This window comes from Euprymna scolopes, chromosome 41 (assembly GCF_053919585.1).
Source record: "Euprymna scolopes isolate OS-2025 chromosome 41, ASM5391958v1, whole genome shotgun sequence".
NCBI lineage: Eukaryota > Metazoa > Mollusca > Cephalopoda > Sepiida > Sepiolidae > Euprymna > Euprymna scolopes.
Genome location: NC_136522.1, coordinates 44,249,310 through 44,266,333, shown reverse-complemented (window position 1 = coordinate 44,266,333; position 17,024 = coordinate 44,249,310).

Genomic DNA, 17,024 nt, shown 5'->3' with positions numbered 1-17,024 from the left:
TGATTGATGTCTCGGGTAGATCGCGAAGCAGAGATGACCGGGCATCCTCTGGAAGACTTTTCCAGTAAAAGGTGAAGCTATCGCCGACCTCATCAAGTAACCCCTCACCAGCAAACCTAGTCTCACTTAGGGCAGCGATATCAATGCTGTCGGGGGCGAGCTCCATTGCAACAAGGGCAGTGCGACGACCAGGGCGATTTTCTGTAACAGAGTCTAGAAAGGTTCTGATATTCCAATTAGCGACTGTTAGAGGCACCTGTTTGCTACGAGGGGCGTGCAATAAGTAATGCCCCTGACCTACTCTCAGTTGTCTGCTCTAGCTGAAATTTTGCACGTACAATGATTTATATCTCTACGGGTTATGTGGCAAATTACAGCGCTGTACTAATTGTGGTTTCTGTTTTACAAGTGTTTTTTGTATTTGAACGGACGCACATCACAGGAGACTTTTGATGAAATGAAAGAAACTTATGGTGATAGTGTCCCATTATATGACCTTGTAAAACGCTGGCATCGTGAATTTAAACATGGCCGGAAGTCTGTGGAAACAGCTCCCAGACCTGGTCGCCCCCCTTCTGCCATTGATGAGGCATATGTCCGTCAAGTTGAGGCTGCCATTTTGTAAGATCGGCGCATTACTATTCGCCAAATAGCCCAAGATGTCAAGATTAGTACAGGGTTTGTGGAAACTATCATTCATGACAATTTGCATATGCATAAGGTGTCTGCCAGATGGATTCCCAGGTTGCTCACACCATTCCAGAAGCGAGGACGCGTCGAGTGCTCGAGGATGAATTTGGAGATGAGCCAAGACGATGAGTCAAAGTTTTTCAAAAGACTGATTACACAGGATAAAACCTGGGTCCATCACTATGATCCAGAGACCAAAGCCCAATCAATGCAGTGGAAGCACTTGGACTCACCACCTCTAAAGTGGCAAGGGTGCAGTCCTCCACTGGCAAGGTCATTTTCACAGTCTTCTGGGACCATGTCGGAGTAGTGATGAAAGATTTCCTGGCAAAGGGTAACACAATTACAGGAGCTTATTATGCTTCACTTTTGAGGAAATTAAGGGAAACTATCAAAATCAAGAGGCGGTGCAAGATCAGCAAAGGTACCTCCTCCTGCAGGACAACGCTCCGGGCTACAACTCGCATGTCGCCAGATCAGAAGCACGAGCGTGTGGTTATGAAATCCTACCTCATTCTCTCTACTCTTCTGACCTTGTACCCTCTTACTTTCACCTCTTCCCAGCCATGAAGTTGTTTTTGAAAGGAAAGCGTTTCCCAGATGATGCAGCCTTGATTTCTGAAGTCACGTCATGGTTGGAGGATCAACCTGGGGTGTTCTACAAAAACGGTCTCTAGAGCTGCATCAAACGATGGGAGAAATGCATAACTCTGGGTGGTTCCTATGTAGAGAAAGACTAATAACTGTGCCAAGTTTCCTTGCTCTACTGCCATGGGAAGTAGGTCAGGGGCATTGCTTATTGCACGCCCCTCGTATTCTTTGTTTTGACCACAAGCGGGATGTTCCGGTGGATGCGTTTGTCCACCCAGGAAATGTTGGACAGACAGTGTTTAGGCCACCTTTTCTAGGCTCCTCCTCCGTTTGGAGGTGAACAGTGAGGTTCCTGATTAGGACTGCTAAATCACCCTCATGGGATAGAAGAGAGATGCTGTTTCGGTCCCAAACTCTCAGGGCCACATAACGTGCAAAGTACGAGCTAGGGGCTCCCAACACTATCTGAAGCCTTTCCCCGTCACCCGTTATCCCATCGGCGTAGGTTTTGGATGTGAGTAATGAAGAAGATACCTGTGCAAAAAGAAATTGTAATTGTAATGGAGGTGCACAAATCCCAGTCCAGTATCCTGACCGTCATCATGGAATTCCAGTGACAGGGGTGAGAGCCGCGACGACTGGTTCGTTGGTTAGCTGCAGCGTCCTGCCGCGAATCCAGTCTGCCGTCAATCCACCTATGCGAGGCAGCCCCTCGGGTTGTTACTATTTAGCTCATAGCTAGGTCAGAATTCCACTATCACCAGGGCGTGTCCACATGCTGGTGTGCCGTAATACTAGTACTATGCGGTGCTGATCCTCCAAAGTTTCTGTCAGGGACCTTCCTCTTAGGCTTTAGCTCGAATAAAGAACCTAGACTGAAAGTTACTTTTAGGGCGTTGACCGCTCGTCAATAGCAAGAACCCCGATTAGCGAAATACTTTTTACCACAGGCAGGTAGGGATTGGCTACACGTAACTATGATTGGGTGGGGGCTAAAGTGGGTACTCGACTTTTCCTAAGGATCTCCCACATGCTAGCGGAGGGAAGGAGGCACCTTACTTCTTTTGTTGATGAAATAATTTTCACCCCGCTATTAATAAACTAATATATCGATATAACAAAACATATCCAACAGAAGCGATAGGTGTAATGGGTAGAGCTCGGTCGCAGTCTACTGTTAAAAAGTTCATATAGGAAAACCGTCTTAAGGACGCCAGGTCTCTTTAATGTTTATGACGTGATACTGAACACATGAATGAATTAATAGATGAATAAAAACAATACACGTCCGACAGAAAAGATACATGTAATTAAGATTTAAAGATTAAAAAGTTCAGTTTAACAGAGGATCCCGACCGAGGTCTGTCCATTACATGTATCGTCTGTCGGACATGTACTGTTTTTATTTATTTACTAGCGGGTGTTTGTAGGTGTGTGTGTAAGGGGGGGGTGAAGTAAAGAATAAGCGAAGTAATAATCCAGTTTCAATATAAAAAAACGATGTTAAAGTTCCTAAAAGAATCGGAAACACGAAAACAGAAAAAACATCGAACAAACGTAAAACTTCTTTAAAAAAGAAATCGGAAAATCAAAAAGCAAAAATAAGGGGAAAATGATGAACGTGGTCGAAAAAAAAAACAACAACAAAGAAACACAGCGAAAAGCGGAAAAATGACATAAATAACCCTTCGTTTCGGTTAAGTCCATGGTGCGTTTCACCCAGTAGAAAGCATAGAACGAAAAGGAACGTTACAATTCCATTCCAGTTATTTTAAAGCAACTACAAAACGAAATAAAACGGAAATGATGTATTATATGTTTATTAAAAAATGGAAAAATCCTTTTTTTAGTATATAAATGGTAATCAACAACGTAAAAAGTAAGCATGGGATAAGAATTAATGTTTGTGGGAATGTCGCGATCGGTTAGTTCCGTGGTGCATAGAACGGAAGGGCACGGTGAAATTCCATTCCAGTTTTTTAAGCAACTACGAAGTACAGAAAACCGAAACCGGCGTTCGTTCGTAACTGTCCCTTGTGAACGACCACGCAACGATGTAAATGGGTGGCGGGGGAAGGAGGAATTAATTAGAGAGAAGAGATTTTACTACTTCCAGTGATTTTAACTGATTTTGGCAGGGAACTCTGAGCATAAAAAATATAGGAATCTACGATTATCGAGGAAGTAATAGTAACACACCTCAGACATTGTGCTGCAGTTTGCATGAAAAATCTTGATTTTTAATCCTATTAAGGTCAAAATCATAGGGGAAAATGAGTTCATTTTATATATATATATATAGGGATCAATTTATTCATGTGTTCATGATCACCATCGTCATAAATGTCAAAGAGATCTGACGTCCTTAAAACAATTTTCCTATATGAACATTTTAACAAAAGATCGCGATCGCGGTCAGCTCATTACACCTATCGTTTCCGTTGGACATGTATTGCTATCGTGTATTAATTCATTTATGTGTTCATCATCACGATCGACATAAGTATCCAAGAGACCTGGCGTCCTTAAAACGGTTTTCCAGACCGACATACCGTACTATTAAAATAAAATATATTCATAAAAATAGAGTGTGCTAATGTCCCATAGCAGCTACGAAATGTTGTCTTACTAATGAGTTTCAACATTAAAAGTAAAAAATCGCTGGATGTTAACCGTTGAATGCTGATGAATAATATGAGAAGATTGAAAAAAATCTGCTTACTCAAAACAACCGAGATAGAAAATCACAATCCGTAAAACGATTGTTTTTTTTCAATTCATCACACGTATATTACAATCAAATTGGGTTACCATTATTTAAATTAAGAATATAATAGGTTATTTTGAAATACTCTATACATCATAGAGACTAATGGACAAAACACAGCGAATGTGCATAATTATTCTCTAAACAGTTCATAATATATTAATATTTAATGTTATTAATTTATAATTTTATTGTCATATATATATATATATATATATATATATCCCATGTATATATCTGTGCATATCCTTTACATTTTCACATATGAAAACATATAATATAATGTAATATAATAAATTATGGATTTATACTTACGTAAGACCTGCCAAAAAATCTTCATGGAATTCGAAAATGAAAGGACAAAAAAGAGAAGGGCGAGCGTTACAACGCATCTGAAAATAAACCCAAGGTTCATTTTCTATTCACTATTCTTATAATCTTTCAGCAAATGACGAATTATGATTCATCTCGTATCTATTCATTCAAACATAAGAAAATATAAGTAAGATATGGCCAAAGCACCATCTTTCAGTAACAAAAGATGACATACACACACAAAAAAAACGATGTGAACACGAAACTCTTTAATAACAAAAACAAAGACATAGATGAATGAATGATTGTTATAAATGATAAAATACAAGGTATTAAAATAAAGGTTGTTTGTATAGACAGTTGTATTTTGATGTTGTATTTCAGAAAATGTTTCATTAGGGAAGATAAGCTGCGCGGAAAAGCCTAATGTAAATCTATTTGTACAAGGGACTATTTTTTAAGGCGTAACAATGGACGATCATCCGGATGATAGGAAAGTCTTATTTTGCTTTAATTGTTACAGGCTTTCGTTTTTGTTGATTGAGATAGATTAACATGAAGAATGCTCCAAGCTTATGACGTATTAAACACGGAGATGAAAAGGCTTCGTGTTTTACACACACACACACACACACACACACACACACACACACACACACACACACACACACACACACACACACACACACTCCCTCTCTATCACACAGGCACACACAGATATATATATATATATATATATATATATATATATATATATATATATATATATATATACATTGATTCCTGTTCGGATCGATCTGAATTATATAAATTTACAGTTTAACATATTATTTAAAAATGTTATATGAACGTATTATGGATTCACAGGATTCACATTCACTCCTATAAAACATTCTAATCGGAATATACCTATATATATATATATATATATATATATATATATATATATATATATATATATATATATATATACAAATACCAACGTTTTTCATTATTTACATTATTAAAAGAACAGACCATTTTCTAATACTATATATGTATATTACCTGCATTAAGGAGACTATTCTTCTCATAGTGAGTGTTATTTGTGCAACTTTTCGGTCGCATTGTCTGTCGACGGCATTCAGTCATGTTGGTTGTTGTTTGAAAAAGAAAAGAAAAGAAAAGGAAAGAGAAAAATTACTGGCTCCATAGATATTTTATTATTTCGTGAATTAGTCTCTATTTTATAGTTTTTGTCCCGAATTTATGAAAATATTGATTGACAAAGAGGAAACAATTCTTAAACGGCGATAACAGATTATTTCCCGGTCATCGTCAAAATTTTATGGGTATACAATGTTTTTTTTTCTATAAGTAGAGTCTTCCAAATGCTACTAAAATCTGGGCTTGGTCTGTTTAGTAATTTTACCTTTTGTAGCATATGTGTTGCCTCTTTGAGTCGCCCGACTCTCCACCTTGCATCCGTGTCAATTAGTTTGCCTCATTCTACAAAGGGAAGTGTGTTCCTTTTTCTTTTCATATGTGATCAGGTGGAGATGCAGACGACAAAGCAATTGTATTCGGATTTATTAGAAATACCGGTTAAGATTCGACATGTTATACTCAAGCACAAATTATGTTGCACCTCCATTTCGCTCAAACTTCACAGTTGGAACGCAAGACTTATAAAAAGTCCACAAATAAGTCATAAATTGGAGATAGCAGAGGATTTGAAAGTATTAGAATACCATATATTAAGTATTACATAAACATTCATCGATGAAAAAGCGGAGTTCAAAGTAACTGTCGCTTTGGCCCAGAGTTGATTAAAAACACAAAAGCTTCTATGTGATAATGGGAGAAACATGGATCAATCATTTCAGTTTAGAGTATAATAAGTTGAATCGACCACCGCGGTGCACAATGTATTTTGTTCGTCGTTTATCATCAGAATGAAAGAACCATTACTGGAGGATATAATATTTTGTTGGTTCAATTGAAGGAGGAAATCTTCCCCAGTTGTAAATGGAAACAAAAATAGCGCTCTTTCAGCAAGACAATACACAGTGTCACAAGCTGCTCACGATGATGTAGAAACTAAGCTGACCGACAAACATTAATAACTGTTAGCAGATCTCAGAATAATATTGTACGGTACTGTACTGTACTAAAGCGGTACTCACTCTATGCTGTTTGAAGCAGCTTCCTCCGAAGGAGAAATCTATTGGGAATATGCAATTCACAAGCTGCCGTGGTCGGATCTATATCCCTGTTAAAAGAGATAACAACGTTAGATTTTTGCAGCTCGATCTACATACAGCGCCTTGTATTCCCAAATTGTCACTCATTTGGTGCTGACCAGGTTTAACATTGATTAACTTCAGTGAGCCAACGAGAACCGATATGTACCCGGGAGAAAGCATCAGGGAAATATATTTGATGCCAATAAATACGTGATATCCAAAACTAGTGCATCTTTCGAGACTAAGTCAAATCTTTCTACAAAATGGATATTGAATTGTTAGAGAATACCGTGAAAAATATGAATATCGCTCTAGGATATTATGATGATAAATAAAGGCAACTTTCGCCTAACACGTGTTGATTTGTTAGTAACGCCATGGACACAGTGATTAAGGTTTTATAAGAAGCAGTCAATAAATATAGGTTATAACTAACTTGTTTGATCTTGTTGAAATTTTCATGGTCAATGATGTATAGCTCTATGGGTTATGTGGAAAATTACAGCGCTGAACCAATTATGTTTCTGATTAACAGGTTTTTGAACTGATACAAGTGTGAAAACGAGCTTGTAAAGTATCGCCCACTCTTCTAGATTTTTTGTCATTTTTGTCTTTGAAAGGACCCACACTACATACTTGCTTTGTTCTGGTAAACTTCTCATTCCTATTGCCTGAATACATACACACAAACCCATATATATATATATATGTGTAAATATATATGTAAATATATCTATAGATGATATTATGGTTATAAATAACCACAAAAATTTTAAACATATGGAATTAATTAATATCCGGAAGAATGAAATTACCTAGCCGATTTCTAACATTGCTCAATAAACCAAAATAAAAGGTAGGGTAAAGGTCTATTGAACTAGATTCGAGACATCCACTTTATTCTTTTTTTTTAATTCATCACATTTATAATAAAACCTTGTACTCTAATATATATATATATATATATATATATATATATATATATATATATATTTGATATATAGCGGCATATATATTATTTTTTAAAATATAATTATCCACTGACACGTATTTCGTCGTCAACGACGCATCAGAGTGGCTGAATCTAGCGAGATTCGAAATCAGGACCCCACGGTACTGAGCCTGAACCCTTTATCCGCTCGCTAGATTCAGCCACTCTGATGAGTTGTAGGCAACGAAATACGTATCAGTGGATAATTATATTTTAAAAATAATATATATGCCGTACCCCATATGGGCGTTTCCAAATTGGTTAAAGTGAAAATTATTCTCAACTCGCATTTAAGTGAAAATGCACTTTTGTAAATAATTAAATTCATTCAAAACGTATCGAAAAACAAAAACAAACAACACACACATATATATATATATATATATATATATATATATAGAGAGAGAGAGAGAGAGAGAGAGAGAGAGATAGATATAGATAGATAGATAGATGGATGGATATAGATATAGTCATATATATAGTAGATATAGGATATATATACAGTGATGATCATATTTATTGGCACGGTAAAATAAAAGTTAAATTTTGTCTAATAAATTCTAAAAAAGGGATTAAATTAAAGAAAATAACAAAGTATATTATGTATTTTTAACTGGCCTTTCCGATGCAGCAATCGGATTTTAGAAAAAATAAATAACAAAGGAACAACAAACATAATTGCAAAAAACCCTTGTTCAAAATTATTGGCACGGCTTTGTTTTTCTTTTAGTATCAGTATAATATCAATCAATTTCCGGTTTACGTGCTTTCTGAACTTTTTTATAGCCATATTATGCTTGTTTAACGCTAATTCAGTGAATAATTTTTTTCAGATAATTTTTAGATAGCGATTTATTTAAACTATTATAAGTGACTAAATTATAATTTTCAATCGCCATGGTTAAAACTAAGGAACACAGCGAAGACGTCAGGAAGCTTGTTGTAGCATGCCATACCAATGGGGAGGGCTATGATAAGATTTCAAAGAAGCTAAACCTTCCCAAATCCACTGTTAGAGCCATAATAAACAAGTTCAAATCGCAAGGCCACGTTATGAGTTTAGAGGGTAGAGGGAGAAAAAGGATTCTTTCCCCAAGAGATGAACGGAAAATTGTTCGACAAGTAAAACAAAACCCAAGGATCTCTGTTGGGGAGATTGTTGATGAACAGAACACCTCTGGAGTGAATGTATCTCGACATACAGTTGGTAGAGTTTTGAAGAGAGCTGGTTTAAAAGCATGTCGTCCGAGAAAGACTCCCTTATTGAAGCCTATGCACCTGAAAGCAAGGCTAGCCTTTGCAAAACGTCATATTGATAAAGATGTTGCATTCTGGAAACGTGTTCTATGGACTGACGAAACGAAAATAGAGTTATTTGGCCATAATAAAGTGTCTTATATTTACAGAAAATCTGGCGAAGCTTTCCTGCCTAAGAACACCATACCCACAGTGAAGCACGGTGGAGGCAGTTTGATGTTTTGGGGATCCTTTGCTGCCTCTGGACCAGGGCGACTTGTTAAGGTCACAGGTAGCATAAAAAAGGAAGATTATGTTAAAATATTGGATGAAAACCCGAAAGACTCTGCTAAAGAGCTCTCACTTGGTCGTCGTTGGTGGTTCATGCAAGATAATGACCCAAAGCATTCGGCTAAACTGACTAAGAAATGGCTTGAGGACAATCATATTAATGTTTTGGAGTGGCCATCGCAAAGCCCAGACCTTAATCCAATTGAAAATTTATGGAGAACATTAAAATTGAGGGTAATGCAAAGGAAGCCTAAGAATCTTATTCAATTGGAGGATTATTGTCAGGAAGAGTGGGCTAAAATTACTACTGAAGAGTGCAACAACTTGGTTGTAAACAATGAAAAGCGACTGAGGAAGGTAATCAAGGCCAAAGGCTATACAATTGATTATTAAATAAATCGTGCCAATAATTTTGAACAAGGGTTTTTTGCAATTATGTTTGTTGTTCCTTTGTTATTTATTTTTTCTAAAATCCGATTGCTGCATCGGAAAGGCCAGTTAAAAATACATAATATACTTTGTTATTTTCTTTAATTTAATCCCTTTTTTAGAATTTATTAGACAAAATTTAACTTTTATTTTACCGTGCCAATAAATATGATCATCACTGTATATATATATATTTATATCATATATATATATATATATATAATATATATATGATATATATCCTATATATCATATATATATCATATTATATTAATAATGTAATGCAATAGATCTAATGGTATGCAAAACCAGTGATTATCGGTCTTACAAAATAGTAGATGTAATATTTATAAAGACAATCCCAGCTAAATAAAAATTGCTTAATATACCGTTTAGCTATAGTAAGTTTAAATCATTTTCACTTGTGCTGATTTATAAATATTATTCATAAATAAAATATTAGTCACTAATGCAACATTTGATTTATTTAATGTCTGTTTTGCTTGGTATTGGTAAGCCATTCTTTTCTTTTATTTTATTTAGTTTTGTTCTGTCTGTCTCCGGATAATTGTGTTTTTATTCACCAATTGATTTTACACTTGGAATGGATTATGAAACTTATATATTAAAAAGCAATCTAACAAAATATGTTTAAAAAACAGACTTCATCGGATTTATATAATCAAATATTACCAGATATCTCATCTGACCAAAAGAGAAACCAAGGAATCATTCCTACATCGGATTGCTACCTTACGCCTTGAAAGGATTACAATACGTATGTGATCTTTTTTTACCTCTCTGCTACCAAAAGCTCTCACTTCAGGATTTGGATCGATAGTTCAATATTCTTTTAATTCTGCACCAATATCTAATTTCCTTTATTCTATGATTTAAAAACTTTAAAATATTTTAATTTTATTTTTCTATGTTTATTACATTTAGCAAATTAGATGCAAACCATTTAGTATATTGGCTAATATTTTCCTCCGAAGAGATGAATAAACATCGAAAACTCATCGGTTAAGGAAATATACTTATTAAAATATATTCTTTATTTTGCATGTGATAAAGATTCTAGACTTGAAATTTAACCCTTTCAAATAATAAATTTAAATTATTAAATTTTATATATATATATATATATATATATATATATATAATATAAAGCTGAACGCCTGTGTGTGTGTCTGGTCACGAATAGGCTCCTATATGGTTGACTATTATAGAAAACTGATCATATATAATGATAGAAGATGTATCGAGACACAGAAATAGGTATGTGTGATCTGGTATAATGATGATTCATTAACATTGTGGGGTCTCCGTACGCGCCTGGTCCACATAGTATGGAAATAAAAAACTAAAAAAAGCGTTTACAAGTGTTTTGATATAGATGTTCATAATACTTTGATAAGTAAGTTTTAACTTAAATAGGGATGTTATAATAAAATTTTGGGGTCTGCGTTCGCGCCTGGTCTCCAGAGAAATAGGCACAAACTTTAATAAAGATTTTTCATATCTATCTGCGTAAGATTACTTTGATAATTATGTTTCAGTTTGAAGAAATATGGTATAATAAAATTATGGTGTGCTTGTTCGCGCCTGACCTCCATAGAATGGAAATATGTCACAAAGTTTCACAAGGTTTTTTAACATAGATCCACAGAATATTGTGATAAGTGTTTCAGTGTGAACAGGTATGGTATAATAAATTATGGGTTTATCTATTTTATTTTTACTTTCATCATATTTTGCTTTGGTTTTGATACCCCCAAATTCGAAGCTATCTCTTTACAACACTTCCTTTTTTTAACCTATCATATTTTCATAAATCAGAGTCGATTTTCTGTAGGCTGTTTTTGAACCCAGTCAACGACGGGTACTTTTGCTTGTATATATATATATATATATATATATATATATATATATATATATATATATATAATAGAAACTAAAATAAAAAAAATGTAAGTTGAACTTTACAATCAAATTTTTTTGTTCGAGTGAATACTCCAAAAACAATTTACAAATCCTTATTCCGCGGAGTTTCAAAGAATGCTATTCTTGTCATTCTCCTCATCAGAGGACATAAAAAAAATCAGCAAATTATATTTGTAGCAATGCTAGAATTTGCTAGTTTAGGCATTAAATGAAATTTATTATACTTGCCAAATAAAAAAAGAAGTGAAAAAAATGTTCGATATGTAAAAAAATATAAAAACAAACCACGCATAATATTTCAACTTGCATAGAAATCCTCTCAAGTTGATCAGAAATGCGAAAATAGTTCTTTAGAGAAAATGGAGCCCAAAATAAGTCCCGCGTTAAGATGCATATAATCCGATTGGAAAGCTTCAAAACAGCTGAAATAATAAAAATTATTTTTTCCCCCGGACAGTGCAGTAGCCCTAAAAGGAGTCGGTCTTCAATCAAATGGGGCCGAACAACAAAAAGAGAGAGAACGAGTATAAGGACCTTCATCATCGGCTTCATTAGAAAAAGTGATTTTAGAAAATTTTTTTAAAGAAATTAAGATCAGGCTAAGCGGAAGAAAATCAATCAGTCCAACATTTTTTTCACTTCTTTTTTTTCTTTTTGCAATTTATAACTACAATAAATTGCTGTTTCAGTTAATGCCTTAACTAGCAAATTCTCGCATTGTTACAAATATAATTTGCTGATTTCTTTATGTCCTCTGATTAGAAGAATAATAAGAATAACATTGTTTGAAACTCCGCGGAATAAAGACTTTGTAAATTGTTTTTTGGAGTATTCAGTCGAACAATAAATTTTGATCGTTATATTCAACTTACAGTTTTAATTTTCTGTCTCCTATAATAAACTCTACTCGCTATCGTGTATTTAACTTTTTATAAGGTTAGGATTAAATTTTCTATATATAAATGCTGTTATTTATATTAGTTTGAAGTTTGCCATTGCGTATATCAGGTAAACACCATATCCCTTTAATTTCATTAATTTATATATATATAATGATTGCAACGTCTTCTCAGACAAGTGCTACTCCCTCAGACACTTAAAGTCCCTGAGCCCACAAATGACTTTTTTTATTCCTACTGGTGAATTCACACGCTCAAGCAGGCATGACACTGAAGATGGTCATTGAGATCAATTATTACATGCTTCCAGCATTTCAAGCCTCCACGCGTCACAGCTTTTCCATCGCCACAGAAGCACTTTTATAGACCAATGCCTTAGGAAGTATGTATACACAGATGATGTTACAGAGTCTTAGTTTTGTACGACAGCTAAGTCTCTCTCTCGGTTCAAAATGTTGAAATCCAGCAACAAGGAAGAGCAAGATAGCCAGCAACAAGTTAAACTGCAGACCAGCTTTATGCGGGTACTGGTCTCGCACTTTATGGTTTTTTAAATCACAAATTTGCTTCTCCTAGAAAGGTTGCCACGGCTTACAGGAGTCCTCTCCACCCCAACACACACACAAACACACACGGTGGAAGTTGGCTTTGATCCCGAAAAATGTGATATTTTTAATTCATGCAGATTACGTATTTATTATAATAGAGATAGTTCTCTATCGATTATTATAGTGAACCTGATATAATAGGTAAACAAAAACTATATATATATATATATATATATATATATATATATATATATATATATATATATACATATATAAACATATATATATAAATTTATCTGTCATTCCTTTTTTAAAAGATAAGTCACTATCACGTTTTTGTTTTAACGGTTAATTAAAAAAAAGTCTTTTGGGACGCTGATATTAAAGCTAAAAGTCTTCTCAAATCAGTTTGCACTCTGGAGACGAATGCGTGTTCGAGATAAGTGTATTTTAATTTTTATGTTAAATTTCTAATATTAATAACTACATTCTATTTCAGTACTTAATTTATATTTTTATCTCCTGATTGTTTTATTTAATGATAGCGTTTTCTCGTCATAAATGTTTATTATATCTACCATGTTGATTGCATGAACAGATTAGGAAATTGTATTCATTGTTAATTCGTGAGGTGAATATATCACCATACGTTCCCTTTAAAAAACTCGCCAGTTGGACTTTTATTATGTACAATACTTAATAAACTTCTTTTTTTGTTTAAAGGGAGTAGAGAACGTTTTGTGGAAGCGTTGTCGGCAGCTCCCGTTACTCTCGCTTCTCCTTATTTGTCACTCAGTCCTCATTTTTTTAATGAGTTATTTTTCTGACAAAGGGAGAAGACAAAACTGTATTCTAGGTTGGCAGTATTTTGCGTGAACAGTCGACAGAATGGTGAATGGATTCTGGACCATGCAGTAGTCTCTGGTGGGGCCTCTCGATGCCATACTAGTGGGTAATTGTTACGGCTTTACCTTATCATGTGCTACAAAAAATCTTTGTTACTTTTCTCTTTGTTTCCTCTCTCTGTCCTACTCTAAGCAAGTCTGACGACCTAGTCCACAAACTCCAAAATTCCATCATGACAAGTTTCAAGAAAAAATACACGATTAAACCCGGATCTGAAACTTCCAACATAGACACCCACTACCATGTCTCCTTCTCCAACATCAGGGGTCTATGTTCTAACCTTCCAGAGGGTGAAGCCCAATTACAGGAGACTAAACCAGACCTTTTATTTTTAAGCGAAACTGAAATTGGACAGACTATTTCCCTAAATGAGTTCGTAATTAAAGGATACTCTAACCTAACTTCCAAATCTGACCCCCAAGATCGTCATGGGCATAGAATATGTGCCTATATAAAAGATGGCTTTCCATGTTTTAGGGACATCTCCAGAGAAGATCCTAACTTACCCTATATGTGCTTCTGAGTAGCACTAACTCACACTACGGCATTTATATTTACTCTCTATCGCCCCCATAACAGCGGAGTTACTATCTTTAAAAGCATATCTGAGAAAATTGACCAAGTTCTATCAGCATATCCTTCACAGTGTCTAATGGTTGACCCACTCAAACAAGACCGATGATGAGGGGAGATTCTGTCATGATTTCTCCATTGCTTATGACCTCACTCAGATTATTCACGAACCCACGCGTGTGCCCGACAATGACGGCCAGTATGCAAGTCTCCTAGACCTTTTTCTCACAACTTGGCCTGAACTATGTTCAGTTTCCATTCTGTCTCCTCTTGGATCTTCCGACCACTCAGTTGTATCAATTAAGATAAAAATGAAATGTAATAAGTCCTCAGACGTACCTCTCCATCGTACAATATATCGATACACTATGGCTGACTGGGATAGTTTCCGTACATTTATATCGGATCTTCCTCTGCGTTCCATGTTTAAAAAGGATGTGTCGTCTATAGTATCAGACCTGACAGAATGGTTAATTGTAGGTATAGACAATTTCATACCCTCGAAAAAGTTCCAGCAAAAACCTAACAGCCAGCCATGGTTTTCTCCAGAATGTGCTGCTGCTATTGCGCACAGAAATCACTTTTTCCACTGCTTCCAACGTAATAGATGTATGGAGAATGTTATAAGGGACATAATTACGGATAGCATGAAGTGAATAGTATCAGTAAGTAAGAGCAGAGATGCGAGAGAATGTGTCAGCAGCAATATTTTCAGGTCCAGGTCGATAAACTATAGTGAAATTGTATTGGGATAATTCTATACGCCAACGACATATTTTGTCATTCTTAATTTTAGATTTTCTTTTATTGTCGAATATGAAGCTGATGCTCTTCTGATCTGTGATGACTTTAAAGTGCCTGCCGAGTAGAAAATGTCGCCACTTACGGAGAGCTTCTACAATAGCGGCTGCCTCTTTTTCTACTGCATGGTGCTTAATTTCGTTAGTATTGAGAGTTCTTGAAAAAAATGCAATAGGACGACCTTCTTGATTTAGTGTTGCAGCAATGCAATAGTTACTAGCGTCCCTTTCTACTTCAAATTCTTTATTTGGATCTACCGTTATTAAAGTGGCGTCTTTTAGATCATTTTTCAATGTTTGAAAAGATTTTAATACAGATGGAGGTAGTGGAAATTCTTTGTTTTGATTTAGTAATAAAATTTTATCAGAAATTTTTTTAATGAATTTGCAGTAATAGGAAAACATTCCAACTATTCTTTTTTGAGATTTAAGATTCAGCGGAGGTGGCATTTCGAGTAATGGTTTTAGTCTTTGATAATCGGGAGCTATTTGATTATTTTCTATGGTGTAGCCGAGTAGAGTAATAGAACTAGAAGAAATTATGCTTTTATTTTCATTTAAAGTGATGTTATATTGTTTAGCAATTTTGTAGAATTTTTGAAGATTGTAATCGTGTTCTTCTTGATTTTTTCCGCATATAGTTACGTTATCAACATACACAAAGGTATCGGTTAGATTTTCTTTTTCTATAATATAGTCTATGCTCCTCTGGAAAGCACTTACTCCATTGGTGACGCCAAAAGGAAGACGAGTAAATTGAAAAAGTTTGCCACTTACTTCAAACGCAGTGAATTTACGATCAGCATGATTTATAGGTATTTGGTGATAAGCAGATTTTAGGTCGAGAGTAGAGAAGATGTTATATTGAGCGATGTCGTCTACCATCTTATTGATATTAGGCATTGGGTAAGCGTCTAGTTCCGTGAATCTATTAATGGTATCGCTGTAGTCGACTACCATTCTTTTCTTATGATTCTCATTCGAAGTTACAAGAACTTGCGCTCGCCACGGAGATATCGAAGGTTCAATTATGCCTTCTTTCAACATTCTAGCAGTCTCTTCTTTTATGAATTTGTTGGCGGCAAAAGTGTAACGTCGGGATTTTGTCGCAATAGGAGTAGTATGAGGAGAAAGATTAGAAAAGAGAGGAGGGGGTGGAACGTTTATGGTAGGAAAAAAATTATTTGTGTTTATAGCTCCAATTATAAGTTTGTCTCTAGGACCGTCGAATTTAAGTGTTACTTTTTTATATTTTTTTAAAATATCTTTTCCGATTATTAAATCAATGAAAAGGTTTTCAATGATTTCTCGCATCTCTGCTCTTACTTACTGATACTATTCACTTCAATTTTATTAACTGTAAAAAAAAAAAAAAAAAAATAATGGATCGAATCTTACGTCCCGACAGATTCGAGGTGGAACCTACATGCCCTAATTCCGAAAAATCCTATAGGCATTGGAAATTAACCCTCCAGAATTATATCCGCTCACATAATAACGGATTAATCGAAAACACTTCAGATAATTTCTTTGCCTTGATTAATTGTATTTCAGCCTCTGTTTTCGATTTAATAAGCGATAAAACCGACTACGATAGTGCATTAAGAACATTGGACGCCGCTTATTTAAAACCTGAAAATATTGTTTATAATAGATATCGATTGATGACGACGAAGCAACAAACAACACAAAATATAGATGCCTTCATACTACAATTGGAAATGCTTGCCAAAACATGTAACTTCGAAGCGGTTTCTGCTGAAGAAAACAAAAATCAATACATTCGGGAAGCTTTCATCGGTGGAATTTCTTCTTCGTC